Below are 15,919 nucleotides of genomic sequence, written 5' to 3'. Positions count from 1 at the left end.
TTTAATGTGCCTAATGACTTCTGTTGAAAGTGCTAAAATTGCTACAAATTTTTTTTCATTCTGTTGCCTTGTCACAAGGGTCTTCTTCCATTTCTGTGAAAACCCTGTAACCATTTTAACAAGGAGAACTTCGTTTATAGTTGCAATGTAGAAAACGCTACATCTTTCAGCACTTAAAAATTTAAAAGGAACTTTATTTTAACCATAGGAAAGTGAGATAGATGGAAGTTCAAGCAGTAATACAAATGCAGTTTTAAGAACTTATTTCCAAGTACCTTGCTTTCGCAATCTGTGCAAATTATAAACCTTGAAAGTGGGACAAGATCTTGGAGAGGATCTAGGCTGGCCACACCTCTTCATTTTACAGATGAGGAAAATGAGGCAGACAAAGATGAAGTGAGTCTACCAGGCCACCCACGCAGGGAGTGAGAGTGGCAAAACCAGACCTAGAATTCATTGCTTCTAGCTCCCAGCCTGGCACTTCCCCGCCACACCTGATCACCTGCTTTCTTGTTAATTGCATCTTTGCTGGCATTTGTTCTCTCAGAAGTGTCTCGAGTTCCAAAAATCCTGCATGTCCTGAAGTCTCCCCTTGAAGATATCAACATATCCTGCATGGTTTGTTCAATCGACACAAAACTTCTTCCCTATGATTTTCCTACTTGAAGAAGCCCTTGTTCCCTTTCTGCCACTTATGTTGTAAACTCTTGGTATGACGTTGCTTTCATCTAGTAAGTATTAACTGAGTACCTAATGTGTGTCAGGGTAAGCATTAAGAAAAGGTGAAAACGACATAGCCCCTGCCTCCAAGGAGCTGTCAGTTAGTGGTATGATGAATGTTTTAAGTGTTTTGATGAGCACACAAGTCACTATGGGATCCCCAGGAGTGACAGACCCCCCATACTAGAAACCTCAGTGACACCTCCTCAGAGACAGTGACAACTGAGTAAGTCACATTAAAGGTGAGTCCTACAGGATAAGTAGGAGTTAGCCTTGCAAAAACGTGGGACAGGGAGAACTGACTCAATTCAGAGAGGCCCCAGTGAATGGAGACGCATGTACTGGGCTGGGGGTAGGGCTGTGCTCACTTCTCTAGACTTATAGCTTGTCACTGGTCTTTGTATGAAGATTTCCTAAGTTTTTTATGCATCTGAGCCAATGGTCCTCAAATTTTTTGTCTTTAGACCATTTAGGTGAGAAAAAAGTCCTGTGGGTAGGATATATATATCCCACTTTGCCTGGGACAATCCTGGTTTATGTCTGTTGTCTTGACATTAATAACAGTGCCCCGTTTACTCTCAAACATATCCTGATTTGAACAATATATGTTCATTTTACTTATAGACCATCAACCACACTCTTCAACCACACATCACGGGTGTGCATATTTAAACAGAGCTATGAGCATAGTTTTTTCATCCCTTAAAACCTTAACTTTTGGCTGGGTACAGTGGCTCACACCTGTAATCCCAGCACTTTGGGAGGCCAAGGCGGGCAGATCACTTGAGGTCAGGAGTTTGAGACGAGCCTGGCCAACATGGTGAAACCCTGTGTCTACTAAAAATATAGAAATTAGCCGGGCGTGGTGGCACGTGCCTGTCATCCCAGCTACTTGGGAGGCTGAGACAGAAAAATCACTTGAACCTGGGAGGCTGAGGTTGCAGTGAGCCAAGATCGTGCCACTGCACTCCATCCTGGGTGACAGAGCAAGACTCCATCTCAAGAAAAAAAAAAAAAAACTACGTTTTTACTGTGTCAGAGTATTGTAGATATCATTTAGCCTGGCTTGCCTCATTTTAAAGATGGAAAGACATGGTGAAAAACATCTCTCAAGTATTTGGTATAACCAGTCCTTAGGGAATGCCATGAGAAACCTTGCCTATTATAATATCAGTAATGGAATGCCAAAAAACACAACCTCTGTTGTCCACATTCTAAGTCTTTGAGGAGCAAAGGATGTGCAGGATTAAGAAAATAGGATATTTTGAAGTTTCTGCAATGTGAAAGACTATGAGGACTAAACGAAGTGATTAAGTGAATCAATGTATATGAAAAGTGCTTTGTGGGCAAGAAAGTACAATACAGCTATTAGTAATTGCTTTAATTTCCCATGGCAGGGGGGCGTCTGCTTTGCTCTGAAGCATCATAGCTGCTCCTGTCTCTTTAGAAGCCTGATCTTGACCACTGACCCAGCCCACTGTTGCCAAGCAGTAAACTTACAGCCAGACTCAGTCACACCAGAATGGCCCAAATCGCTGAGACTGCATAGCCCCAAAGTCAATCTGCAACCCAGAGGGATTGAAGTGGCACAATTCAAGGCGTTAGGAAGCAAAGATATAAACCTGCTGACTCATTTCCTTTGGAGACTCCTTTCCTCAGACAGGCTTCATCTCCACCCATGAAGGAACTCATCGAACACTTACACTAACTGACAGGGACTGAGGTTTGGAACCCATTATCGAAAACCTCCCAGGAGATGTAGGGGATGAAAAAGATGGTAACAGAACCCATGGTGTTGTGGAAACATCCCGAGCTGCAAGTTTGAAGGCCTGATTCGATCTCAGCGGTGCTACTTACAAGCTGTGTGGCTTTGGACACCAGATCACCTCTGTGAGTTCTGCTCCTCATCTACAGAATGAGGGGGCTGGGCTGAAATATGTCTAAGAGCCCCCAGCTCTGAGGATCTGGTTACAAGTCTCTGGAATAGCCTGGCATGTTGGTTTTTAGTATGATATGCTTAAATGAAGCCATAAGAAAAAGTGTACAGCATATGAGTAAGAAACTACAAGCAGCTGTTATAATTTAAAAGTCCAAGAATACGCATCTGAAATGTGTAACTTGTTTAAAGTTATGCTGAAACCCAGAAAACTGAAGGGAGAATAATTTCCGCTTAGAAGAATGCAGTTGCAAGTAGATGAACAGCGATCTGATGCTTAAAAATGCCAAAAAGAAGGGCAGTCCATATGCCTAAATCTCAGCCTTACAACGTCAGCCAGGGAGAAGAGCCAGCCAGACACACCAATACTTCTCAACTTTCCCCAGTTTGCGGGTACCACACCCTTTCTGAAACTAGCATTGCAAAATTCATTCTGAGTTCCAAGGTAGGCCTGAAAATGTCCTCAGAAGTATTTTCTCCTCCGTGAATCATGGTTGCACCCCTCTACCACCAAAACCTCCGAGCCATGTGACTTCTTCATATTCTTACCTTGTATGGTTAAGTGATTTTACTCCCTCTGCGGTGTTCCTGGTGCTCAAAGGGTTGGGAGCTGGAAATACTGCCAACATGGGGGATGAGAGGCGACAGTACTCAACCCAACAGCCCGTCTTTGAAAACAGCCCCAAAATGGACCTAAGTCCATTTTGTTCACCATCTCAAATCAGCTCAAATAACGATATTTATGAATTTCCCTGAAAAAGGAAGTCACCAGCCCTGCTACCCCACCTTGCTTACCTGGAGTCACAGTTATCCTGGAAAATGCGTGGAAAAGGAACAGGCAAGCGAGGAGCACAAAGACCTGGATGTGGAGGCGACCGTGTCTGGGCAGAAGCAGCGGTGGCTCACCTGGGCAGCACCGCCACGCCCACTGCCAGCCCAGCTCCACGCCCCGCCCCGCCCCGCCTCGGCGGCACTCCTCTCCTACTCAAGCCTCTTGGCAGCTTGTCCACAATTGAAAGAAATGATTCAGGCTGAAGTTGCTGTTGTCTGCACAGCTTCCAAAAGGCCTCCAACATGTTCGGGCAGGAAGGGGCTGTGAGTTACATGCATACGTACAGACATGCGTAAGGCAATCCTCTCGGCCCACGCAGGACCGGAAGGTGAAATATTAGATGAAATAAAAGTAATGTGTGATGATAGTAACACTACAAATTTCTCAGACACGTTGGTGGCACAAAAAGTACTCTGATCTCCATTCTTTTTGTGTAAACTGCAGCAGCTCATTCTGCTAGATGCCAAAAGAGGTAGCTGCCCATTAAACAGAAAGACAATCAAAAAAGAAGGAATGGATGTATGTATAAACACAGTGCCTACCTAAAAATTAGGTACTATTAGCAAAATATTTACTACCAAATTGGTAGGAGATATTGTTTAATGGGTGGCGCAGGAAGTTTCTTTTTAAAATCCTGTGATTAGGATTACTCAGGCCTGGCGCCGTGGCTCACGCCTGTAATCCCAGCATTTGGGGAGGTTGACGTGAGCGGATTGCTTGAGCCCAGGAGTTTGAGACCAACCTGGGCAACATAGTGAGACCCCATCTCTACAAAAAATGTAAAACAATAGCCTAGTGTGGTGATGCATGCCTGTGGTCCCAGTTACTTGGAAAGCTGAGACGGGAGGATCACTTGAGCCTGGGAGGTCAAAGCTGCAGTGAGCCGTGAGCTAACCACTGTACTTCAGCCTGGGTGACAGAGCAAAAGAAACAAAAAGAAAAAGAAGTACGCAGCTCTGCTCTGAAATCTCTTCGTGGAGCCTGTTCTTGTCCTCCTGTCTTCCCACAGCTTCTTCATTTGGCGGGACCTACTCCCTTCCAGCCGAATCAGTCTTAGGAAAGGACCTGAAACGGAGCTGGTTGCTTCTCTGCTGTGCTTATCTAGAATTCCCTATTGTACATTTACTACATTGTTTCATAATAATCTCTTACATTCTCCTATATGTGACTACAACAATGTTAAAGGTAAGTGCCAAGCTTCATTCATTTTTATAACACCAAAACTTGGTACAGACCTGAGGTACAGTATGCAGTCAATAAGTGCTTGTTGAGTAATGAATAAGAGCAACTCGCTATATTAACTGACAAAACTAAGATTGATAACAGCTTCCCCTCCCCCATGTCCTGGGTATTTTAATGTTAACCAGAATCAAAGTCATAAACTAAGTGAACTCCAAAAACAGAATTTTAGGCATCAGTGGAGCAAGTGGAGGTAAGGTCATAGGTGAGGAGGCGTGGAAGAATGCTTCTTAAAAATTCTATTATCCAGCTGTAGGAGGGAAAATGAGAATTTGGGAGCAGAGTCATAAATTTGCAAACTAAGTCTAACCACTCATTGCTTGAGAAATCCTGAGCAAATTGCTTAATCCCTTTATCTTCAGATTCCTCATCTGTAAAATGAGATCTATATATAGTTCTCATTTGTCAATAAGATCGATAAAATGAGATATAGACAGAGATGGATGAAGAGACAATTCTTACATACTTTCTGACACATAGCATGTGCTTCCTAATGATGGCAATTAGTACCACTTTGCCCATTGGTTAGGTAGGCTCGGGGGATAGTGGACAAAAGACCGGAGCATGTTATTGACATTGAATTCACCACATTTATTGAACACCTGCTTCGTGCTTGCTACTGTGGTCTACAGATTTCAAGCGACTTGCATTTAAATGGTAGAGCTTCTCTATTCTCCTTTTTGAAGTTTTAATTCCCTCTAAAACACTCCTGTTCAGTGCTTGCTCAGCCGGGGCAGAAACATTTCCAATGACAGGAATTGAACAATACCCAAGGAAGTTCTAGCAAAGTGAAATGCCTTTGGGTGATTCTAACTGGGTGAAAATTAGAGGCACCATTCGACTGGGGCTATAAGACATGTTCCCTCTCCCCAAAGGGTACAATAGGAAGATAAGAAACAAAAGAAAGTATCTGGAGGAATGTAATAAGGGACTTAAGAGAGGTGCAAATGACAAAAGTAGTTCAGAGATGGGTGTGACCTTTTCAGTCTGGCTATGACTGGGGAAGGATCATGGAGGCAGCATCATTGGACATCAGGAGACCATTTAAGCCTGAGAACGGAGGTCCAGAGCTGGGATGATACAAGGTATATTGGACAGATATGTTAACAAAAGATTAAACAGAACATTTCCTGTCAAAAGCTTTCACTTGTTGAAGTATCTCTGGAGGTCAGACCCTGTACGTGAATGTTCTCACCCTCTCATTGAACCCAAGTAAGGCAAGGACTCACAAGTCTCAGGTGTAACATCATTGACAAAACACACTGTTGATTTAGGCAAAATAGCAGGAAAAAAAAAAGTGGTTCCCATTCAGTGGAAAGAGTATTAAAACTGTGATTCTATTTGACTGAGAAGACCCATTTCCCAGTAATATTCTTTTCCACGGCAGCCAAAATTTTAAGTTCTTTAGAATTCTACCTAAAAAGACACTAGAAAACAGAAAAGTGGGAGAAGATGGAGTTATACAAGTAGTTCACATTTTTTAAATTACAGAATTTCAAACTAGTTTCTGGAGAACATGCCTGCTGATTAATTTTAGGAAAGAGTGGCCTCAAGAATGTCTTCTGCATTCAATAGGTTTCTACTCTGCTTCCCTGTTTTAACTGGACATTTTGATTGGAGTCTGTGATTGACTGAATAAGCATTTTTTGAGTGTGTCAGACCCTGGGCAAGACCCAGAATAAGACCTAACTATGGATCTCAAGCCGACTACAGTTTAGCTTTGCATTTCTATAAGTCAGATACCTACACTAATTGTTATACTGTAAAAAAAAAAAAAAAAAAAAAAAATACATCCTGAAGGAAATGCCTGGAAAGAACAAAGTTCTCATGTCAATTATGTTAACATGTGGACTTAGAAGCATCAGACTTATAAGAAAAAAGGTTCTACTCATACTAATAACTCAGAGAGCAACAACATAAAAATAACAATATGGTGTTATTATCCTGTTATAATCTTCAGTCTCTTGCCTCATGAAAAGCTTTTTATGTGGGCCCATGAATAGTCAACTCTAGAGTATTTTTGATCTCCCTTCTTCCTGATGAAGTTTGAACCTATAAGAAGCAGATATAAAGCCAGATTTTATAGTTTTCTATATGATATATTATACAATTCACTTATTATGTTTACTGTTGATGGCCTCCTTCAGCTGAAATCTAAGCAGATTTTTTTGGTCTGTTTTTTTCACTGATGTAGTCCAAGAACTTAGAATAGTATCTGGCACATAGTGGGTACTTAGCACATAGTGGGTAGAGAATGAATGAGTGGGAAATAACCCTACCTGACAGGAATTCAACTAAGGATGAATTCAACCCAAAATTTGAAGTCAGTTTGACATTTCCTTAAATACCAGCTACCTTTCCTCCAGTTCTCTTTGTATATGAAGACCAGTGCATCTGATTCATCCCAAACACTTTATATTTGTAAAATAAACGATTCTTTTTTTTTCTTTTTTTTTTTTTTTTGAGATGGAGTCTCACTCTGTCACCCAGGCTGGAGTGTAGTGGCGCAATCTCAGCTCACTGCAACCTCGGCCTCCCAGGTTCAAGCGATTCTCCTGCCTCAGCCTCCCGAGTAGCTGGGATTACAGATGACTGCCACCACGCCCGGCTAATATTTGTATTTTTAGTAGAGACGGGGTTTCACCATGTTGGCCAGGATGATCTTGATCTCCTGACCTTGTGACCCACCTGCCTCAGACTCCCAAAGTGCTGGGATTACAGGCGTAAGCCACCGCACCCAGCCAAATAAATGATTTCTTTAAAAAAATTTAGTGACAAAGAATACACCTGTTTGTAGGAAAACGCATTGGCTCTATAATTTCAAAAATAATCCATAATGTTTTCCCCTCTCTTTATTTGCCACAAAAACCATTTTATTGACTATATATTTAAAAGAGTAGATTTTTTGGAGGGGAGATACATAGCTCAAAGAATGAATTATTCATTCATTCATTATACAATTGTATGAAGAAATAACTTCCTCTAGTTCAACACAAGTAATCATTGGACTAAATATTTAATAACCTAGGAGACTGTTTTGTTCGTGCTTTTTCTTACCTATAGGTTGAAGCTTTGCAAATATTATACTTGATTACTCAGCTTCGAGGCTGAGGGATGATTTGACACACCCAGCCACTCCCAGGAACAAATGAAAGGAGCTTTGTTCTAGCATGTGCCTCTCGCTTTCTCTCTCTCTCTCTCTCTCTCTGTCTCGCTCTCGCTCTCACAGTCTCTCTCTTTTCCTAAGAGAAGTTTCAGCCACAAATTCTCAGCATTCTCCCCGGATTCCTACAGATCATCGAGTGATTTTTTTCTTCACTAATAAAGGTGATTCTCACTAATTCACATGATGCCTCTCCCATACAATAGTGGAATCATATTAGCTGTCCACGTTTCCAGCCATTCACAGTTGACGATAAAGGATCCTAACTAGTCACTGTGGACTATTATGTCTTTTCACTTGTGAAGAAACTGAGTCAGGGAAGATAAAGTGACTGCTTTAAAGTTTCTGACTGAGATGGAAAAAAAGCTATTTTAAAAGCCCCAGATTTATAATTCTTTATCCTAATTACTCTATTTTGAGGATTTATTTCATACTTTTTGTCTTTTCAACTTCTGGTGTTTGTCTAGAAGAAATTTTATATTATATGATAAACTGTATTATATTACAGAACACAGGCTGTCTGAAATTTTCTAAGAAGCAAACTTAAGAGAAAAAAAAAAAAGACCACAGTGAAAAAAAATAGAGTTAAACAGGACCCCAAAGTTAAACCGGACCCCAAAGTTAAACCAAAACCAGATAGTAGAAGTGGCACAATTCACCTCTAAAATGCTTCGTTAACCAGGTGCGGTGGCTCACACCTGTAATTCTAACACTTTGGAAGGCCAACACAGGAGGATCACTTGTGTTCAGAGTCTGAGACCAGCCTGGGCAACACAGCAACACACAGTCTCTATTAAAAATATATATGAATAAATAAAATGCTTAATACTATGTGTGAAGGCATATCTGAGCAAAAAATTGAGTGACAAATCCCTTAGGCCACTGCACTCCAACTTAGGTGACAAGAGCGAAATTCCGTCTCAAAAAAAAAATTATTTTATAGATTTTCTTCAAGTCCTCTAAATATCTAATTTGCTAATACAAAATTAAGCAACCCTTAAGTGCTTTATAACAAGAAGCAGAAGCTCCTAATTTCTACTGGCTTATTGCAACCTCTGCCTCCCAGGTTCAAGGGATTCTCCTGCCTCAGTCTCCCAAGTAGCTGGGACTACAGGCATGTGCCACCATGCCCAGCTAATTTTTGTATTTTTAGTAGAGATGGGGTTTTGCCATGTTAGCCAGGCTGGTCTCAAACTCCTGACCTCAGGTGATCCGCCCGGCTGGGGCTCCCAAAGTGCTGGGATTGCAGGTGTGAGCCATCGGGCCTGGCCTAAACAATTTTAATAATAGTTATTTCTGGCTGGCAAAATTAAAGATTATTTTTCCATATCTTTGGCATATCTTGCAAATTTTCAACAATCACCATATATCATTTCTTATGATTAAAAAGTTGCATTTCTTAAGCAGTGGAAATTCCAGAGCATCTTTGTGAGGCCTAGGACCTCTCAGCTGCACAACAGAAGCTGACGTCGTCCTGAGATGAGCACGTCATCTCGGCACACCACCCCTTGTGGTGTGCACACCCTTGTGGTAGACACACCACCCCTACCGCCACCCACACCCCAGGTGAGCCGGGTTGAGGAGAGCCCAAGCCCGGGGCTCTGGGATGGTCAGGAGCACCTCCGAGAGTGTCAGCCCCCCCAGGGGAGAGCTGCTCAAATGGGAACACGCCTGACCTCTTTCTCCCTCCTCCTCCCTTCTCCTCCTCTGTACCATCAGCCAGTGTGCTGACTCAGTTGCAGGCCATGATCTCTGCCTTGATAGGTGATGCAACTGAAATGTGCCAAGAAGCGCAGCTCTTCGCTAAAGGAAGCTTGCTTCCACTAAGTCCAAACCTTGTTTCCAAATGGTGAAGAACATACACCCACAGCGCCTTGTGTGAGCATTTTTTAAAGTCATACGAGGAAGACCTTTTATACATGCTTTGCAATAACACTTTATGTAAGGTCTATTTTCATCCCAATTTATAAATGAAAAGGAAAAACATGCAGATGCCTAGGGCTATTGAGTAACTTCCCCCAGGTCACAACGTTAGTGAATGGTAGAACCCGATTTAAATCCAGGTAGCATTCTTAACAAACATACTATATCCACGTGTTAAACGTTATATTCTTGACCCTAATCTGAGATTAAATAAGCCTATTCCTGTATCAAATATAAAAAATACAGCCGTGTACAGTGGCTTATGCCAGTAATCCCAGCACTTTGGGAGGCCGAGGAGGGTGGATTGCTTGAGGTCAAGAGTTCAAGACCAGCCTGGCCAACATGGTGAAACCCCGTCTCTACTAAAAATACAAAACTTAACTGGGCGTGGTGGCGGGTGCCTGTAATCCCAGCTACTTGGGAGGCTGAGGCAGGAGAGTCATTTGAACCTGGGAAGAGGTGAGATTGCAGTGCATCAAGATAGCACTACTGCACTCCAGCCTGGGCAACAGAGTGAGACTCTGTCTCTAAAAAAATAAAAATAAAAAATAAATATATATATATACACACACACACACACACAATGTATAAATATATAAAACATATAAATATGTGATATATGTATATTATATAAAATATATAAATATGTGATATATGTATATTATATAAAACATATAAATATGTGATATATGTATATTATATAAAATATATAAATATGTGATATATGTATATTATATAAAATATATAAAGATGTGATATATGTATATTATATAAAATATATAAAGATGTGATATATGTATAGTATATAAAATATATAAAGATATGATATATGTATAGTATATAAAATACATAAAGATATGATATATGTATATTATATAAAATATATAAAGATATGATATATGTATATTATATAAAATATATAAAGATATGATATATGTATATTATATAAAATATATAAAGATATGATATATGTATATTATATAAAATATATAAAGATATGATATATGTATATTATATAAAATATATAAAGATATGATATATGTATATTATATAAAATATATAAAGATATGATATGTGTATATTATATAAAATATATAAAGATATGATATCTGTATATTATATAAAATATATAAAGATATGATATATGTATATTATATAAAATATATAAAGATATGATATATGTATATTATATAAAATATATAAAGATATGATATATGTATATTATATAAAATATATAAAGATATGATATATGTATATTATATAAAATATATAAATGTATGATATATGTATATTATATAAAATATATAAATATATGATATATGTATATTATGTAAAATATATAAAGATATGATATATGTATATTATATAAAAAATATAAAGATATGATATATGTATATTATATAAAATATATAAAGATATGATATATGTATATTATATAAAATATATAAATATATGATATATGTATATTATATAAAATATATAAATATATGATATATGTATATTATACAAAATATATAAATATATGATATATGTATATTATATAAAATATATAAAGATATGATATATGTATATTATATAAAATATATAAATGTATTATATATGTATATTATATAAAACATATAAATATATAAAATTTATATATGTATATTATATAAAATATATAAAATTTATATATATTATATGAAATATAAAATATATAAAATTTATATATGTATATTATATAAAATATATAAAATTTATATATGTATATTATATAAAATTTATATATGTATATTATATAAAATATATAAATATATAACATTTATATATGTATATTATATAAAATATATAAATATATAAAATTTATATATGTATATTATATAAAATATATAAATATATAAAATTTATATATGTATATTATATAAAATATATAACTATATAAAACATATATTTATATTATATAAAATATATAACTATACATGTTTATATATAATAGCAATTATGAAATATATTTATAATTGCTATATAGAAATATATTGATATGAAATACTTTTTCCTCTAATAAGCACTTAGTTCTATGTGATGTCAGGATCCAATTCAAGAGGAGAGAGAATGCAGGAATTTACAGGCCTCAGAAACACAAAGTCAGCTGGCTTTACTTGGAAAGGGAGGAATTTTGTTTTAATTTTTTATTTTTTATTTTTCTGGGTACATTGTAAGTGTACATATTTATGGAATACATGAGATATTTTATTACAGGCATGCAATGTGTAATAATCACATCATGGAGAACGGAGTATCCATCCCCTCAAACATTTATTCTTTGTGTTACAAATAATCCAATTATACTCTTTTAATAATTTTTAAATGTACAATTAAATTATTATTGACTATAGTCACCCTGTTGTGCTGTCAAATGCTAGGTCTTATTCATTCTTTCTAGTTATTTCTTGTACGCATTAACCATCCCCATCACCTCCCCACCCCATGGGAAGGGAGGACATTTTCATGAAGTCTTCGAAGGTCATTTGGCAGGGGCGGGGGAGATGTATGAATCAGCCTGTGCTAGGTATGTAAAGCACTGTGCTAGACTCTGCAGATGAGAACTCCGTCCCGGTCTCCGCCTCCTAAAATGGGATTTAAGAGTGAGTCCTTCTATCCAGCAATTTCAATTTCTCCCAGACATGGAGGACTCTGAGATTCACTTGTAGCTCCAAGAGTGCCCCCCATAGAAACTTGAGAACAGACACTTCTTCATGAGTCCCAGTCTGGACTTCTGTCTCTTCACTCACTCCCACATATGAGGGGACTTCAAAAATTCATGGAAAATTTGAATTATAAAGAGAAAAATTAAAAATATAAACTCCGTTTCTCAACGTAAGCTGCATCAAGTTCAAGACACTTTTGTAGGTGGTAATATCAGCCATGTAGTCCATCTCTGAAGAAAGGAGAGTCCTGGGAATTTATGTCAATGCAGTCCCTTTTTTATTATCGCTGAAGAAAAATGGCTGCCCTTTAAAGATTTTTGTTGTTGTTGTTGTTGTTGTTTTACAATTAGGAAACAAAAAGAAGTCAGAAGGAGCCAAATTAGAACTGTAAGGTGGATGCCTAATGATTTCCCACGGAAACTCTCGCACACGTCCCCTCATCTGATGAGAGGAACAAACTGGAGCATTGTCATGGTAGAGAAGGGCTCTCTACTGAAGCTTTCTCTGGTGTTTAAATAACATTTTGGCTGATTTTCTCAGAATGTTCTCAAAATAAGGAGATGTAATGTTCCTTGGCTCTCCAGAAAGTCAACAAGCAAAATGCATTGAGTATCCCAGAAAACCGTTGCAATAACCTTTGCTCCTGACCAGTCCACTTTCGCTGGCCCACTTCTGTCTCTTGGTAGCCATTGCTATGATGGTGCTTTGCATTCAGGGTCATACTGGTAAAGCCATGTTGCACTTCCTGTAACAGTTCTTCAAAGAATGCTTCAGGATCTTGATCCCACTTGTTTAAAACTTCAGTTGAAAGCTCTCCTCTTGTCTGCAGCTGATCTGGCTGTAACAGTTTTGGCATCCATCAAGTAGAAAGTTTGCTCAGCTTTAATTTTTCAATCAGAATTATGTATGCTGAAGCACCTGAGATGTCTATGGTGTTAGCTATTGTTTGTGCTGTTAATCATTAGTCCTCTTCAATTAGGGCACAAACAAGGTGAATTTTTTTCTTCACAATCTTCAATATCTTCTCATCCCTACTTAAAATGAGTTATCTATTTGTAAACTGCTGATTTCTTTAGGGCATTGTCTCCATAAACTTTTCACAGAGCATCAGTGATTTCACTATTCTTGCACTCAAGCTTCACCACAAATTTGATGTTTGCTCTTGTTTCAATTTTAGCAGAATTCACATTGCTTTGATAGGGGCTCTTTTCAAACTGGTATCTTTCTTAGCACTTCAAACTAGATCCTGTTTAGACATGTTGTAACTAGTTAGTATGAGTTTATTTTGATACAAAAAAATGAAATCCATGCATTGTTTTTGCATGATACACATTTTTGATGAACTTTTTGAAGACCCCTTTATATTATTTGCATTCATGCCTGGTTCCTGTCTAGACCCTGAGCCATGGGGAGGCCAGGGACCACAGTTTATCTGTACATCCCTACTCCCTCTCCTAGAACTCACAAAGTTCTTTTCACACTACACATTAAATAAACTTGTCCTAGTCTAGTAGTAGAAACCAATCAATTACCTCTCACAATGTCATAGTGCAGACAATGATTGTTAGGACAGGAGGTGGTGTCCATGAAAGATGGTGTTGCTATTTTAATATCTTGAAATATAAAGAAAGAATTAAACATTACAGCAAGTAAATCAAAGGTTTATTTTTTTATCCAACTAGATAAAGATCCTTATGCTAGTGGTCCTTCAACATCACTGCACATCAGAATCAAGAAGGAATAATGTGTGTGGAGGACAGGTGAAGAAGTACAATCAAATTTCACATTTCCAGACCCAAATCCTCAGAGATCTGGGATTTAGAGGTCTAGGGTGAGACCCAGGAATGTGAATCCCTTTGGGTGGCTCAGAACTGGTTGTTCACAGACCACACTTTCAGAATCACAAGCTTCTGGCAGGTTCTGCACTAACCACAGTTGGTCCAATGGTCAGCGCTGATTCTAGCATGAGACTGGCTGGTTCCCACTCTGCCATTAATGACACCATGGCCTTGAACAAATTAGTACATTTCACTTTGCCTCAGTCCTTTCGTCTGTAAAATGGAGGTGACATTAGCAATTCCTCATAGGGTTATAACAAGGACACAATGAGATAATACATGCTAAAGGCTTAGAATATTGCCTGCCACCAGTAAATGTTCAAAAAATGTTAACTATCATGATTTTTGTACTCTAAAGGCTGTAGTGAAGTTACAAACCTCAGAGAGATTGGTTTTACCTCAATAGTAGGGATAGACAGAAAATTTTTTGTCTGTATTTGTATTAATATATTTCAAGATTTTTTAATTGGAAGAAAAACTGATAGTCTTTAAAGCTTGAGAAGAATTAAGAATCATTAACCATATCACATTCACACACACACACACACAATTTATGTGAAGTTTTCACTTTCTACCTTTGGGTTATGGTGTCTTATAACATGAAAAACAAGAATAAAATGAAATTTACTCATAGTGAGAAAGGAGATTAAGATTTCAAAGAGTGGAGTATACATTTAATAGTTCAAATTAAATAAATATCATTAATATGACCAACAACACATATTAGCATAATTATGGTGCTTTGCAGTTTATTAGTTGTTATTGTTTACCCAGCCTTTTCTTCAAAGCAATTATATATGTATTATCTCTTTCAAACCTCACAATAAATCAGTCAGTTATGTATTATGATCTCCATTTTACAAACGAGAAAAGTGATATTAGAAATTTAAGTAATTACTAGTAAGAAATAAAGTCAAAGTCACACTCAGAACTCAGTGAGACGGTACAAATACCATACTGCCTTCCATTGTCTAAAAAAAAAAAAAAGACTGGAGGCCGGGTGTGGTGGCTAATGCCTGTAATCCCAGCACTTTGGGAAGCCGAGGCAGACGAATCACTTGAGGTCCAGAGTTCGAGATGAGCCTGGGCAACATGGTGAAACCCCGTCTCTACTAAAAATACAAAACTTAGCTGGGCATGGTGGCATGCACCTGTAATCCCAGCTACTCAGGAGGCTGAGGCAGGAGAATCACTTGAACCTGGGAGGCAGAGGCTGCAGTGAGCTGAGATCACATCACTGCACTCCAGCCTTGGCAACAGAGCAAGACCTTGTCTCAAAAAAAAAAAAAAAAAAAAAAAAGAATGGAAGAAAATGAATGAACCAAAGGTAATTCTCTCAAGATTTATTATCAGTTTCCTTTTCAAAGGAGGTTTTGAAGGGGAAGCCCAAAGACTCAGCACAAACCCAGACCACCATGTAGACTCACTTAGTCCACACCATGCTCACCCCCCTGAGGAGAGCATGACTGGTGTCCATGGTAGATGCCTCCCTGGAGTCCCTCATCATGGAGCATACCCCTAACTGAATTACATATGTCACTTGCTAGGATGGCAAAGATGGTTCATTTTCTCTTCTTGTGT

The 15,919-nt window shown here is 38.1% G+C and overlaps 1 protein-coding gene across 1 annotated transcript in view; it reads right to left on the bottom strand.

The window, feature by feature from the left end:
- The window catches only part of SERPINB5 (serpin family B member 5), a 29,605-nt gene extending 25,819 nt beyond the window's left edge, over positions 1–3,786 (bottom strand). Inside the window, exon 1 of the mRNA XM_003827270.5 lies at positions 3,452–3,786. The gene's annotated coding sequence lies outside the window, so the exon portion shown is untranslated. The remainder of the gene's footprint in view (positions 1–3,451) is intronic.
- Between the last annotated feature and the right edge of the window lie 12,133 nt (positions 3,787–15,919).

Source organism: Pan paniscus, chromosome 17 (genome assembly GCF_029289425.2).
Source record: "Pan paniscus chromosome 17, NHGRI_mPanPan1-v2.0_pri, whole genome shotgun sequence".
In the NCBI taxonomy this organism is placed as follows: domain Eukaryota; kingdom Metazoa; phylum Chordata; class Mammalia; order Primates; family Hominidae; genus Pan; species Pan paniscus.
The sequence above is the reverse complement of the archived record's forward strand: the minus strand, read 5'-3'. Positions and strand labels throughout refer to the sequence as shown.